Raw genomic sequence first — 14,226 nt, forward strand, 5'->3', positions numbered from 1 at the left:
TATTCTGTCATAGCTGTTCCTTTATCTAGGGCACTCTGTAGTGTCTGCTTCCCACCCTGATGATTGTAGCCTTCCTTCTCAAATAGTAAACCTCCTAAAATGTTTATGGGACAGACTCCAGATAAGCAACACTGGTGTGCCCTGAATAATAAACGCTTTGAATATAGCTAGTGTCCAAAATTCTCAGCGGGTTTGCTGTACCCAATCAAAAATTGCGAAGTTCAAAATTAAACTAGAAAGAAATGGTTTGGAAGCAGAATATCCAATTTGAGGAAAATAAAGCAAATTCTTCTTAAGGGAGTTGAAAGTGGAATGATTTTTCAAAAAAACACAAACTTCACTCTTTTATAGGGGTATTTTGGAAATCCAGGTTAGTTGTGGCTTAAAAAATAAGACAGCTCTTTGACAATGGAAAGTGCAAACCACAGTAGGGTGATCGGAAAGCTAGAAGGTTTTGGCAGGTGGCTGTGTTGAGGTCCAATGTGCGAGGTTGCAGAGAGCTGCCAGGGCCTCCTCTGTGGTCATCATTGCTGATAAAATGGCTTGTCTGTCTGCTGCTTTCCCTCCCCCCATTTTCCTAGTCCCCTTTTGGTTAGCCACTGAGGATACAGAAATTGAGAAGAAAGAGTGGACACTCTTAAAATACATCCACAGTGAGCAGTTTCTCTGTAAAGGAAGGTTGTCCACTTATCAGTACGTTGGCTGAAGATAAACGCCAAGATATACATAAGAGTTAAACAGATAAAAATGGACAGACAGAGCAGAGCAGGTAAGAGTCACGTAAGATGCCAAATATCCTCTCAAAAAGTGTATGTAGGAGAAATGGGCATCCTAAAGAGAAGCCATCTTAACCTTAGGACTGGTGATTCTCTAGAGCTCTCACCCCTAACTAGATTTTTATAAAGAATAATGTATTCACTGTTCATATAAAACTTGCTGCTTGGTCTGTTTTCGCTCACATTCATTAAATTATGAGCCATGATAGTTTTTGCCAAAGAGTTTTATTAGAAGTCTATGTAAGAACTCAAGAGGGCAGTTTGACTTCTACGTGAGAGTGCCTTTGATTCTTCAGATTTTCCTTTGGTGGTAAATTTTGCTCCTGCTGACAGCAAGAATAATTGCTGCACACAAAGTTTAACTCTATTTTCTTGTTGGATTTTTACAGTGTAAGCAATCTTAGACAACAAAGTTTTTCAGGCCACATCCTGCTTGTGAGCCGAGAAAATCAACTTGTATTCTCATGCCCAGCACTACAGAAATAGAAGCTTATTGTGTTATGATGGCAAAGATGCTTACTCAGACTTGCTTTTGGCATTTCGAGTGATGGGAGTAAAAATAATTTGAGTTATTTAACAGTATATGTGATAATGGTTTAATCAACTAAATGCAACTTCATGAGGTGAGGTTTTTAATATTTCAAAATATTATCAGTTGCTTAAGTATTTGTTCTTTATTGTCTTATACTACCTACTATTATATACTACTTACTGTGTTTTCCCTTCATTTGGCATAATACTGTAGATGAGTAATAGCAGTAATCTATTTCATTATCTAACTTCTGCGATATATCTTGTTTTACCGGTTTAAGAGATATGAAAAAGTTTTTAACTGTTTTAATCTTTCACATAAATGCAGGAAGATTCCAAGACCCCAGAAAACCTCTTCTCCTGGGTTTCCTTCCAAACCAATTACCAGAGACATGAGAAACACAAACACACTGAATATCCACAGCTCTTTTTTTTTTTTTTTTTTTTTTTTTTTTTATTTAAGGAGAAAAAGAAAACAAGCAGAGAAAGGGTACAAGTTATACAGATTTACAGAAAAAAATAAACAGTAGGAAATCACTAGTTAATGGATTACATATTGTCATCTTAGAAATAATTGTTCAAGTTACAAAATTAAAGCTTATAAAGTGGACATTCCAACAGTGAGACTGCAAACAGTTCTGTTCAATGATGCAACAAAACTCAGTAATATCATTATCTATCTTATACACTTAAATATACATGCAGTTATATCATTTGGAGCACTTTCTTTTCCCCTCTTTTGTACAATGACAATTACACATTTTTGGTTTTGTTGCTCCCACAGTTCTTACTACTTTTTTGGAAGAGAGTAGAACCAAATGTGACATAACAGAACAGAGTCAGTCAAATCAAAAGGTTGGACATAATAGATAATGTAAAAGCATAATACAAGGTGATCAACAATGGTTACAATAATGCCTCCTGCTATCTCTAATAGAATTGCCTATATTATCAGTTATAATAAAATTGAACAAAACAGTAAAGAACAAAACCAACAAAACCGGGGCTGGGGATTTAGCTCAGCGGCATAAGCGCCTGCCTTGCAAGCAGGCAGTCGTGAGTTCGATCCCTGGTACCGGTAAAAACGAAAAAGACAAAAAAAAAAAAAAAAAAAAAAAAACCAACAAAACCAAAACATTGGAGACATTATAGGTCTTCAAAAGTAGATAATAATCAACCATAATGGGGGTCATAATGAATCCCACTATCTTCACATCTGTTGCCTAAACTTTCAAACCTGGTACTATAAAGCAAAACAGAATTGAGGGACATCAGTCAAAATAAGATGGTGAGAGCAATACAAGGCTTTAAATCAAGATAATAGAAAGTCAAAGTGGGTTACTATAATATATCCTGCTATTTTTTATTTATTTTTCCCTTAATTACAAGGATAAAAATAAATAATAAAATGGAGATTGAGATAAAAGAGGGAATGACAGCAAAACAGCGCATATCAAAACATAACCATTTAAGCAAAATAGTGTTTCACCACAAGATAATCCCGACATAAAAGTAGTTACCATATTGTCTCTTTCCTTGAAATCTTTGAGTATAGCTTTGTATACTGTAGCGTCAAATATACCAAAACAATGTAAAACCATTTAAGAGAATGACAGTATTACAGGAAATTTAGAATCAACTAACAGAAAATGAACAATGGTTTCTGTATAATCTCCTTGTCTATAAAAGTTTTTGCTTGTACTATCATACATAATAAAATCCAATAAGATACAACCTGTTTAGACCAATGGAGACAGAACAAAAGCTTTATGAGACTTCAAAACAAGATGATACTAAATCAGTATTACCTATTAAGATGTCATTTTCTCCAAAATAGCTGTTCGTATCACCCAATCTTCTCTGCCTCATTTCTGTTGAGCCCTTTTTTTGTCATTAGTTGTCAGTTTGTCTTCTTCATTTTGTTTTCTGCTCCATTCATTGTGGCCTCTCTGCCACGATTTCTGGATTCTTTGTATTTTTTTCTTTTTTTAGAATACCCTGAAGTGTTCTCTGTAGAGTTGAATTGGTGGTTGCATATTCCCCTAGTTCCTCTTTATCCTGGAAGCACCTTGTTTTTACATCAATTTCCAGGGATAGTTGTGCAGGATATATCAATCTTGGCTGGAGATTATTATCTTTCAAAGCTTGATTTATTTCCCCCCATGTTCTTCGTGATTTGATGGTTTGTGTGGAGAAATCTGCTGTAATTCTGATGGGTGTTCCCTTGTAAGTGATCTGTTTCTTGTCTCTGAAGGCTTTTAATATTCTGTTCTTGTATTGGATTTCTGGAATTTTAATTGTTATATGCCTGGATGTTGCTCTGTTTGGGTTGTAGGTGGCTGGGGTCCTGTATGCTTCATACAACTGAGTATCTTTACCTTTTGCTAAATTAGGAAAATTCTCCTGGATTATTTCTGTGAGTAGCCTTTGTAGTTCATTTGTTTGTGTCCCTACTTCTTCTTTTATGTTCTTAATTCTTAAGTTATAGACCCTCTTATCATCTTCTAGTCTTTGTATTATTGCTGTTTGTTTCTTTGTTATTTTTAAGAAATTTTTCATTTCATTCTCCTATATTACAAATCTGCCCTCCAGTTCAGATAATCTGTCCTTAGTTTCTTTTAAGCTGTTATGCCAGTTTTCGATAGAGTTTTTAGTTTCCTGGTAATCTCTTTGAACCTGCTTTATGTATTCTATGTTTTCTCTATTTTCTCCATCAAACAATTCTCCCCTCGTTTTCTGTTCTTCCATTCCGCCATCTGTTTTGTCTTGGGTGGTGCTTAGCGTTTCTCTAACTATTCTGCTTCTGTCTAGCTTCAGGTCATTAATAATTTCATTCCTGAAATTGTCTATGAGGCTCTGGAGATAGCGCTTTATATCTATTGGTGCTGTGTCTGCTATGGCCTCTTTCTCAGGATTAAGGGCCAAGGAGCCTTTCTTGTTGCTGCCTCTTCCCATATTCTTTGTTCCTTATATATGCAAGCATATATAGGAGGCCCAGCTTCCTTCCCTGTCAGTCACAGTCTGATTGAATTGTGCAGGCTAGGTGTTCCCGCCCACCGCAGTGCACCAAGAAGTTGCAGACTGGGCAGCCTATGCACGGCCCACCCCGCCAGGTCAGTCTACCTTCAGGCACTGGGACCTGAGTGTGTTAGCCTACTGGGTCTCAACCAGCAGCGTCACGTAGGCTAGGCACTGCTTACCAATACCACTTGAGAGGGGGATACGTGACTGACGTCACTGTAGCGAACTGTTCCCGCAAGTCTGCCCAGTCCCAGAATGTCCTCTGTTGGAATCTCCTAGACCATGGAGAGTCCCAGTTTCTCTCACTCACCGCAGGTGGATGCACGGCTCCCCACCGTCCTGCTTTCAACTCCTTTCACCAATTCCCTTTCTCAGAGCTTTCACTCTTCTCTCTCCCTGCTGGGCAGATGTAGACACAGCAGTGGCTGTGGGAAACCCAAATCACGGCTTCCAAAGGTGCGGGCTCCAGCTTTTACACTGGGGCTTTTCTGTTCCTGTTTTAGCACCAGGATTGCATTCCCAGTTGGTTTCTCTCAACCCAGTTGGTTCTTGGGTCAGCAGGGCATATCTCCACTTGCTTATGATTCCTTACTCTGCACCATTCCTGAATACTAAGCTGGGTCTGTCAGAGAGCCTCCATAGATGCTGCTATCTGTCCACCTGTGTTCTCCTGGAAGTCCAAAGCTCTTCTTTTTTTCCTATCCTGTTGGGAGAATTGTTGCTTCTCAGATTCTTGACATGCTGGCCTCAGAAAGAGGTTCCCAGTTACTTCCAGAGTAGCTTCCCTACTTTCACTGATTTTCATTTATGCTTTGTTGCCAAGTAAAAATAAAATCTTCCTTATTTTTTTAAAAGTTAGTTTGAAAATATTCATGCAGAAACCTGAGAACATAAGAGAAGACCAACTGTCTAATGTGAATATATTTGCAAGAGCCAGGAAGCCACACTATTCCTTCCTCAGATAAAAAGAAGCTTCATGCTTCACTGCATTTTTTGCTTTGGGGTACAGCCCAGGAAAACCTCCCAGGGTCAGGATGGAACCTTGCTCTGAGATTTGACTGCATCCTTTCTCTGCTCACAATCTGCCTATGGAGCAACTGATCCTAGAACAGCTGAGAGAATATGCGCACCTACCATTCTGTCTGATCCAGCACAGCATCAAAAGTAGAGGATGTACTTCCTACATCTGGATGGTTCTTTGTTAACCATGATCAATTTTTTCAACAACTGACAATTTATTTTGAAAATAAATATTATCATTTATTTCAGCACACTTATGTTTTGAATGAATATAGTATTAAGATTTACATTGACATCAATACCACCAAACTATAAGATTTTAAAAAATCAGATTATCATGATAAATAAAAACATTTTGAGTTCTTACTGTTGGCTTTAAATTCATGACAATATTTAGAATATTTAAAATATCTTAGTTTTATTCGATAACCTAAATGACACATGGAGCATGATCAAATTATTTTAAATAATAGTTTAGTAAAATAAAAAAGCTGAATTTATCAGTACAAAGAGTTCCCATATTAAAGTCTATGTTGAATCAATTTCTATGCGTTGGTGGGTGATTGTGGCAGAGGATAACTATGTTCACTGAATCATTTTTAAAGTATCTATGGGAGACCTTTTCTGAGAACTCATCACAGAAATGGTCCTGATTCTTCTCATCTCTGAGTGTATATATTTTGCAGTGTAATTTTGGAGTTCCTAGTGTTATTTGGCTTTGTATTACAGTGACCAAATACTTAAGATAAACAAAGTTGTAAAGATTAATTTTGACTGTGGTTTCAGAGATTTCCATTACTGGTCAGCTGACTCTGTTGCTTTAGGCTTGTTGCACAATTGAAATATTGTGGTGGAAGATGTAGAGGAGGAAGAATACTCAATGGCTTCCAGGGAGCACAGAAAGAGGCTAAAGGAAAAAGAGGCCAGGGACAGAGTTAGATCTTTCAAAGGCATGCCCTTATTATCTACTTACTCTTGTCCCCTGCTGCCTGTGACATTTCCACCATCTCTCAACAACGCCATTAGATGGGGACCAAGCTTTTATTTAGCCTGTGACCTTTGAAGGATATTTAGGACACAAATTATTAGTTATTGCATAATTGTCTATTTCTTGAATCTTCTTTGTTGTGTGACTTTCTTTTGCTGATGACAGAATTTATGATGTCCTTATTGAGTCTATGTCTCAAAGGAGCTTTGTAGTTTGACTATTTTTTAAACAAAAGAATAATCACTGAGTGACATTACTAATATGCCACTATGCCCACCATTGCCCTAGCTACCAGTCAGCACTCAAAGTGCATGAGCATACATGTGAATTTTCTTAACTGATCAGTCCAGAGACATTCTGACCACAGATGACCACAGACGCCTGATAGATCCTAGGTGAGATCACCAGAGCCTGACCTAGATTAGAATAGCTATGAAACTGATGCTTACACAAACGAACAACAATAAATAATTGTTCTAGTCACTATTCTTTGGGCTGCTTGTTACACAGCACTAGATACCTGATATTGAAATTGATTGCTGAGATGAGATTGGCATAGAAATAAAATCCAGGCTTAGGAGCCAGTGAAGGTTGGAATAATGGAGAAAATTTTCGGTAAAGCCGGGAAGATGATGAAGAAATTGCTCCTGGAGACTGAAAAATGATAACCCATACATAACAGTCACAAAGCTATTGGCAAAATAATTGCATATGCGAACAGGAAAAATGGAAAACACCTCATAGACTCTGCTTTAGTTAGAAATATCTCAAGGAAGAGTGTTGAAAATGCCGGACTGTTGATCTTGCTTTATACGATGTGGTATAGGAAGAAATAATAGTAAAAAAAGTGATACAATTGAAAACAAATACAGAGGATCAAGTAAAAACAGATTTCATTTGGTTGGCAAATAAAAATATTCATATCTTATATTTTTAGTAGGTAAAAGATTTAAATATAGTTTCTGAACACTTAACACAAAGACTGAATCAAGAATGTGGTTATAAATATGTTGTTCTGACTTCTTAAAGGGTTAAGCTGGTATCATAGAGGATCCCAGCTAGGGAGAAGCAAGGCTTCTGACAGTCTGGAAGGTGAGAACTTACTACAGTTGCTCAATTTCAGGGCAGCATTATGTAAATCAATATAAAGGAAAATATGCTAAAATTCATTGTTGTATGGCTTTGATATATTGGTGTGATCACAAATCAGATACATTTGAGGTCTATAAAGATTTTAAGAAGCCTGAATTTTCAAATGAGCCAGCATTCTGGACTAAAAAGTGTTGAGGTGGTCTGGCTGCAAAAAAAGGTGGATCTCAATTTTCCAGTAGCAGAGAGAAGGCAAACTAATTTACCTAACTTCCTGGAAGTGTTCTTTCCTTAGACTCATCAATAAATGACATAAAAATGGGTATTGCTGAAGGAGAAGCTCCAATATTGGTACTTAGTAGAAGTCAATAGTCTTTGAGTATCAGTTTCTATGGGAAAAAAAACTGGTATTAAATGAAAATCAATTTATGACTCCAGGATAGAACATGGCACCACGTAACCAGTCAGAGTTTCAAACTTTTGCAGTCTGGTGGTAGCTGGGTCTGTTTCATTTTTACTCTTTCAGGTGAGAGTATTAATGTGGTCATCTATTCTATAGGTCCAGTGATTGACAGATAACCTGCACTTTCATCTCGAAGACTTTGGATACAGAGGGATTATATTTAAAGGGCCATGACCAGATATGGTGTAGATTTTGGATTCTTGGATTTAGAAACCATTGTTGGTTTTGGAATGGAATATGTGAATTTTGCACTTGGGGATTATATAAGCCAACATCAGAGAGAGGATTGTGGTTAATTCTTTATAAGAATGACCTAAATTTCTGTATCATATATCTTCTCCACACACAAAAAAAATGTTTCCTTTGAAACATTATGGGATAAGATCACAAGTGACAAATTTCCTTTGTCTAAAAAAAAGGTTGATTTTGAGAATGACCTCAATATGTCTTCCATATTTTTGTTTTTCGATGATGATCAGGCTGCTGTCATATGACCAAATTTGAGTTATATTGTTAGATACTGAAAGTTATTCAGTCACTCTAGTATCCCAGTTGATATCAATAACATCAAACTTGTGAATTCCTATAAGTGAGGTTACCCTAGGGCAGTCACTTGTAGACTGCCTGCAAACTGACGGTAGACACATGGACAAGCAAGGTTAAATATATTGAACTTGGTCCATGTTAGAAGGAATGATCAAGTGATCTCCACTAAAATTAGCAATAACACATAAAAATCTTTAAAAGACTAAATTTGTGAAGGTTTCTGTTTATTTCTCTTTGATGTTTAGCAATGTACGTTACACATCTTAATTCCCCAAAGGTCCTTTACAGCTCAAAAAAGGCTGGCCTTCTGTGGTGAGGAATTTATTCCATTCATTAGTCAACAAACTTTTATTTAAATTAGGGAAATATGTGATTGAGTTAAGAATTAGTTGATTATGCATTTTATTGATTTGAGAAGAGAAAGAATAATTGAAGACTTGAGAGCTTATTAGAGATTGTGGAAAAATCTCTCTCACAATAAAATGCCATTTTCTTATGGGAAGTACTATAGACTGAAGGCCTGAAACCTCTGTGCTAGAAGTTAAATGAAGACAAAGATTTGAAAAGGTACAAGAATTAGAAGTTGATGGATTTTTCTTTGCAAAGAACATATATAAAGCGAGGTTCTTAATGGAAATCTAACGTAGCATACATGTTCCATTTAGAAATAGCAGCAGTGTGTTGAGTGGATAACACTCTGGGAGTAAAGTTTTGGAAATTAAGTCTTCCAAAAAACATTAAGTCTCCTTATTTCAAATGCTGGGTGTAGACTAGGTTAAGTGAACACTCAGTGTAAAAATAATCTCTTACTCTGGTTCAATTCGCTTTATATCTCCTGAACATGTGTGTACTTCTCATATGGTGCAAAGTGTGAAATGGTTATATAAATATGTATAATTTCTAGGATTGCATTTATATTGCAGCTGGGTCATTAATATTAAGATAAGCTCTGTCTCATCTCCATGACAATATAGTACTATAGCTTTAAATGCTGCAGAATGTCTGATGCAAGCTGTATTTGGACCTACAGTTTCTACTAAAAGAAATCTTTTCTTCCATTTCTCATTTTGTCTTAATCAAGCTTTGTCATTGTCACTTCTATCAGATGTCACTAACATCTTGAAAGGTTTTTTGAGGAAAATCAACCTGCAAAATAATGGCAATCCAAAATATTGTTAGCCAGGGTTCCCATTGTAAGTAGCACAGCTGAGGTTTATACTGTCAGCTCTCTGTATTTTTCTGTAGCTATTCTACATCTGTTTGATAGAAGCCTGAGGCATATATGTGAGAATTTATGTGATGGTATTCTCATTATTAGGTTCATTTGCATTGTAGACCTGTGGAATGAAAATCAGTCATGGGTAGAACTACATATTATATTTAGCGAGAATATCAGACCTCTGACTTTCTTTATTATTCATTATTGCTTTATATTTAAACTGGCTGGTCTTTCTTACATTACAAATGAAAATCATTATATGATCATATGGTAAAGTATATTATAATTTTCTTGTTGACTATTTTGCCAACACATGTAGGGTTATGTGGGAATGTCCTACTAATAAGACATTTTGATAAGAATGCAGTATTTAATAAGGTCCTTTAAAATCTATTGCTGCAGAAAAAGAATGTAATTACACTTAAGTCTATTGAATGTCAATTTAAAATACGTTTATTCAGTGCCTAAAATGAGACAAGCCCAATTCCTAGTACACTGGCTACAGAGCTCAATTCTCTACCTTTCCCAGGTATGCATAACAGTGATTTGAACCCTAAAGACTAGAATTGCATTGCAGCATTTATGATCATTCTAGACTCCTATGAACAATTGTGATTTCTTATTTTGCTTTTTCTTTGAGGCAAAAGACTATTTCTTGGGTAGAACGGGTTAAATAATAAGCACTTTCTGTCCCCCATACCCCCCTGTAGAGCACTTTGTCTTAGTGATAGGATATTTAATAAGAGTGTGGTTCCTATAACATTTGAGAAAATGGTTTGTGGTTTTTTCTCTAAATAGTTGAAAAACATGAATTGCTACATTAGGCATATCTGGATAATTTCCTTGTGTCTTTTGTTTACTATGTGGTCTGTGGGAAATTGCTTGAGTTATACCCAAATTTTGCTTTGCCCCAATGAATAGCAGGTAACGAATCTCCTCTTCAAAATTTTCTGAGAATTGTTTCTGTCATAACATAATAGTGGCAATTTTCAGATAGTTAAGAAATGCAAAAAATGAATTTCATAAGAGGTTTCCACTAAAATTTGTGAAATTTGGGGATAGTTAAGGTTAAATACCCAGGAAAGCATGCAAAGAGAAAGAGGCAGATAAAGTTGATAATCTTTCTTTTAGGTACTAAAATGTACAGAAACATAGTTTTGGGGATTTTGGACTTTTTATAATGTGTATTTTGAGACCTTGGAGTTATAAAAAGAAATTTTATTGGAATCAGTAAAAAAAAGGCTATTACTCCAGCTGAACTAAGACCAAAATGTTATTTTGTCTTGTCTGATTTTGGAAACAGAAGTCCATGGTAAATTTTTTAGAATACATCTGCATATTTCATTATGCTATCTATCTGAGACTGAAATATTATTATTTGAATCATGTTAGGTTTATCTCAGCTAACTTTTCAAACATCAAGGTGAAACATTAACAGCCCTTGAGACCTCGAAGTGGAAGAAATTGTTCTCAGTATGCTCCAGTGAGTGATGTTATGTGTCTTTAGCGTTGTTCTGGTGACAACTTGGTCATTTCCAATTGTCTTAAGTGTTGAACTGCACCCATGAAATGGTTCACCCTTAAAATTTATATATCATCAAAAGAAAATTGGACTAATACACTAAAATGTGCTCAATTTCATTTGGAAATTGTGTCTTAAATGTCTTTCCTTTCTCCTTCTATAGTAATGGATTGTTTTACTACAGCATTTATTTGTCAAATTTGAGTTCTATTTAGTTCTATAAATATGTTTTTACATGTACCAATAAAGCTAAACCAAATCAAGGTGATTTCAGCAAGTGGAAGAAGTGTTTGGACATAGAAGAGGCTCAGTGATTATTGTTTCATTTCTATTTTGTGTAACTAATGCAACAGAAGTGTTGGAAACTTTGAGAGATGGGCTTTGCATTATGATTCAAATTTGAGGTCCTGTAAGTCTAAAGCCAAAACTTTGTGAATTAAAATCTATGAATTGAGAACACAAAGTTGATAAAAGTTTGATAAAGTAGAGGGCACTGAAATGAAGAAATATGTATGCAGGTGAGCACACTGAAATATTTCTTTCATTTTTATAAGTGTGCTTTTTGAAGAAGCAAGCTCTAAGTGCCATTTATTTACCTTTTTAAGTTTTTGTTTCAGAAGATAAACTAGCTTTACAATTGAGTGCCTCTATACAAGAAGCTTATTTAAGATTTTCATTATTTTTCCTTTTATGTTCTTGAACTAACAAAATCTGTAACATTGATGTAGTTGCTTAGTTCTCTCTTAGCATAGAATAGTACACACAGTCTGAAAATCCTCTTATTTAAAATCCATTTCTTTCCTTTGTGTCCGAGGAAGCTTTTATTTCAAGTGGGTGGAGAGGATTACTTTCAAGTGTGATAGAGACATTTCAGAATAAACTCAAACCTAAATTTTATTGTCAAATTATCTTTTATTCTCTCAAACACCAAATTATTTCATTTTTTTTCATTTGAAAAAAGAATGTAGACTTAAGTGACAGTCACATGATAACTGTTTTTGTATCTATTATCAGTATGAAATAAAAACAATTCTTTGTGTATTGTCATGTGTTTGTTTGAAGGCAGCACGATTGAAATCATTTTCTCACTTCAGCTTGCTTTAAAATTCTACTCAAATTGTCTTTTGTGCTGTGAATAAGTACATTAGGCTATTATATTCAAAGCTTATGCTTACGTGTAGAAACTAAGGAAAAGTGGAAAGAGAGAAGGTGTAGGGAAAGTGGATTGGTTACTAGAGTTGAACTTGACGTACTGAAGTAGATTATAAGGGTGAAGGAGTTTTTTTAACTGTGCAGTTTTATGTGACACTCTGGGGTCGATGATCTTGGGTTGCCTCGGGAAGCAAAAACTACTAAAAGTTTGAGGAGTTGAAAAGTCTTGAAGACAGGGTGCTTTGCTAGTTGGGGAAGAGACTGACCTTACAGGGGAAAGCAAAGAAGCTCCCAACAGGACAATCAGATAAAAGTTCATTATCCAGCCAAACTGTCACCATGCCTTGCTTGTTTTCCTTGCTACCTAAAACAAACATCTGAACTCAGTAAAAATCTATGCCTTTGCTGTTCCTGAATAAATCTGGGGGTTTGAGTCAGCTAATGGCTCCATTCCACTCTGAGCCCCTAACAGAGACCCTCTCTGTCTCTTGAATCTTCATTCATCTCTCTAACAGTTTGCTAGTCCAAATCTAACACGTAAGAATTTGCAACGTTATAATTTGTTTCTGGCCCAGGACTATTTTTATGTTCAGTTCACTTGCTTCACTAAATACACTGCCTTTCCCAGTCTTTTTTGCTCTGCTTCCCAGCAATGTTCAACTGCTATGTACAGTAACCCGTGATTTAACTGGAAAAGGATCGTTAACTCTGGACCTGAAGTTCAATCTAGGACTAATAACAGGTCCTTGATATGAAAGTTTGCCATTCTATTAATAACAATGTCATTAAACAACATAAAATATATTCTAGTATCATTGCACTATTGTTTATTCATATGGTCCATTAAAATTTGAGTGGATGATTGACTAGGAGACATTTTGGAGTCAAACTGTATAACCCCAGAACTATAGCTGAAACCAGCTTCCTTCAGCTACTCTTAGCTAGTAGTAAACTATTAGAAATTGTTTTGACTGAGTTCCTCCCCATGCACATTCCAACAGCCATCTCTGAGGTTTTCCTAAAGCTGTCCCCAACCTACTGTGTCCCCTGTGCATACTCTATGTGGTGGGGGCACCCTGTTAACCAGCTCAGGAGGGAAGGAACAGCCTGCGATGCCTCTGCTTGCACTCCATCAGCCACCACTGAATCAAAGCAGGCTGGGAAAAGCAGCAAACAACCCTACACCAGTGCACCTAATGGTCACCATCAGATCCCTAGCCAGCACAAACTAGCAAAAGCAAACAGTCTTGCTTCAGAGATATTATAGCCAACACAGGTAGTGCTGGGGACCTCACTATACACTTGTCCCAGAAGAAACCAGGAAGATGACAAGAGGAAGAAGCAAAAGGACATCTCTGACCTCCACCAAAGCAGTTCTGATTAGAAGATGGAAACACAGAAGAGATCTGGAGTTGCACACTTGAAGTTTCTGAAGTAACAGCAATTGAAGCAAAGAAACAACTTCATGAAGTCACAAAAGAAATTAAAACAGAAATACTATCTCAGATAAAAGAAAAAATGCGAAACATAATAAAGAATTGCTAAGTACCTCTAAAGAAGACAGAGATAGAAGAATAGAGGAGCATAGGAAAATGAGGGAAAACTTCAATGAAGAATATAAAAAAGACATGAAACAGATTCAAAGAAATTACCAGGAAACTAAAAACTCCATTGAAAGCTGGCAAAACTTCTTGAAAGAAACTAAAGATAGACTTTCAAACCTCGAAGACAGATTTGCAGCTTGCAATCGTGAAAGGAAAAATCGCTTAAAAATTAACAAGGAACCAGGAAGTAACAGTTCAAAAGCTACAAGATGACACAAAGAAATATAACTTAATAATAATAAATGTGAGTGAAAAAGCAGGGGTAAACACAAATGAAATTCAAAGGCAATTTACG

The sequence above is a fragment of the Cavia porcellus genome, unplaced genomic scaffold (assembly GCF_034190915.1).
Source record: "Cavia porcellus strain 051 isolate PalLab524CR breed Dunkin Hartley unplaced genomic scaffold, mCavPor4.1 scaffold_24, whole genome shotgun sequence".
Taxonomy (NCBI): Eukaryota; Metazoa; Chordata; class Mammalia; order Rodentia; family Caviidae; genus Cavia; species Cavia porcellus.